The following is a 2,175-nucleotide window of genomic DNA, read 5'->3' on the forward strand; positions in this document are numbered from 1 at the left end:
TGGTTTTTGGAGGCCATATTGAGAAAGGGAGTACAGAAGAGTGTTTAAGGGCAAAAGTGTACAGGATGGAAGCTGCTCTTTTTAATTCTAAGATGCACTAAAGCCCACAGCAAAAACCAAGCTCACTGCCACTGAGTAGATTATGACTCACAGAGAACCTATTGGACTGCAACTGCCCTGGCGGGTTTCTGAGACTGTAACATAGAAAGCCCCTTCTTTCTCCCATGGAGCAGTTGGTGGCTTCAAACTGCTGACCGTGTGGTTTGCATCACAACAGTAACCCACTGTGCCTTCAGGGCAATGGGCATGCCTGGCAAATGGACATGGATTAGGATGTTCTGAAATGGGTGGACTGAAATTCGATGCTTGTGTAAGGGTTGTAGGCAATGGTGGGATTCTGCTGGTGTGCACCACTTCTGCAGAACCAGTACCAACACTTTTGTTGAATTACAGGATCTGGTGGTTAAAATGGCATTTTGAATCAGAGTTCTCACATTTGCATTCCTTACCTTTTTTTTTTAAACATCCATCTGTGCAACACGACATTCCAAGTATCTACAGTAATGTTCATTCCTCCAATAGGTATAAACATTAGACAGAATTATGCTTATAATATATATTTATTTATTTGGTTCACAAAACTCATTATACTTTTTAAACTCAAACATCACATTTTTATTCCCTTGTGTTTGTTACATTAGTAAACACACATATGAAGTAAAGAGGAAAAGTGTTAAACAGCCAGAGGGTGACACACTATCATTTGTTTCAGCTTTGGGTTATGCCTCAAATTCCCACAAGATATTATGAGTGAACTAGGCAATTCCTGAAAATGTTCAAATAGCTAAAAACTATTTTTAGAACAAGTGTTATAAGTCCAGCAGAACTGGAAATGGGATTTTTCAAAAATGAACATAATATGTTCAGAGATAGGAAGCCACTTCGCTGTTTCTAATCTATCAAACTATTGTCTAACCCGCCTGTCTCTAAAGGAACGGGATTCTATTCCTACAGGGAAACAAAGGTAAAGATAAATCACACAGCTGATGATGCTCAGAGAAAAATGAAGAATATCACAAGAGAGGAAGCCAATCAAGAAGCAATATGGAATTATATTAAATAACATTTTTTGTTTTTTTAAATTTTTGGTCAAGTATTATTTAACATTTTTCCTTAATGTTTAAAACTTTCTTAGATGATGGCCTAGTTTCATGCATCTCTTTTATTGTTCTTATTTAAGTATGAACTCCATGAAGTAATAAACTATCTTTCAGCATATGCTTTTTAATAGTTGAAATGGCCATTAGGGCTGTTAACAAGTCGTTAAATTATTTGAGCCCCACCACTAGTTGTATGAGTGGGCCTAAAATGCCAAAGACTGCAATGTTAGGATTTGTCTTAGTGTGGGTAGTATGTCAAGGAAGAAAAATTCTTCTCCAAAACCCATGAATAACACCAATAAATGACTGGAAATTTAGGAGGAGACTAAATGATTCTGGAATATCCATGTGCCGATGTGAATCCTGCCCTGGTGGTGAAGTATGTTACTTGTTCCACTGCTAATCACAAAGCCAGCAATGTGAACGTACCCACCACTCTGTGGGAGAAAGATGAAACTCTTTGTGTCTAACTATTTATAACCCCAGAAAACCTGTACAGAGGTGCTGTGAGTTGGAATCACCTTGAAGGTAGTTGGCTTGGTTTCGTTTGTTATTTTCTATGTGCGTTCTTAATGTGAGTGAAACTACACACACAGTCTATATATCACCTCTATTTCTGTAGTCTTTTGATAAGAATTATAGAAAATTGAGGTCAAAACTGGGCCGTGCTTGCTTCCGCAGCACATATACTAAAATTGGAACAACACAGAGAAGATTAGCATGGCCCTTGCATAAGGATGACAGGTAAATTCGTGAAGCATTCCATATTAAAAAACAACAACTGGGCCAATCGCAATTATGTGGGCAGAACACCCCTCCCCGCAGAAGAATTCACTTCAGAGGAATGCACTGAAGCTACAACTCAGGGAGAGGGATGTGTCTGGTCAGAGCACACAGGAGCAAATGAAGGGAGAGGGAGAGAGTGGAACATATCCTGGCCCACCAAGCCCTGAGGACAATATCCCTGCTTAGAGCAACCAATGCACAAAGGGGATGATGGAGCTGGCCACAATAG

The 2,175-nt window shown here is 39.3% G+C and overlaps 1 non-coding gene across 1 annotated transcript; it reads left to right on the forward strand.

Moving 5' to 3' along the window:
- The first annotated feature begins 1,825 nt into the window (after window positions 1–1,825).
- On the forward strand, window positions 1,826–1,932 carry LOC115871856. The gene has a single exon (XR_004047517.1). It is a non-coding gene; the product is annotated as a U6 spliceosomal RNA (small nuclear RNA).
- Window positions 1,933–2,175: the final 243 nt, after the last annotated feature.

The sequence above is a fragment of the Echinops telfairi genome, unplaced genomic scaffold (genome assembly GCF_000313985.2).
Source record: "Echinops telfairi isolate 266 unplaced genomic scaffold, ASM31398v2 ScPeMD7_7409;HRSCAF=8447, whole genome shotgun sequence".
Taxonomy (NCBI): Eukaryota; Metazoa; Chordata; class Mammalia; order Afrosoricida; family Tenrecidae; genus Echinops; species Echinops telfairi.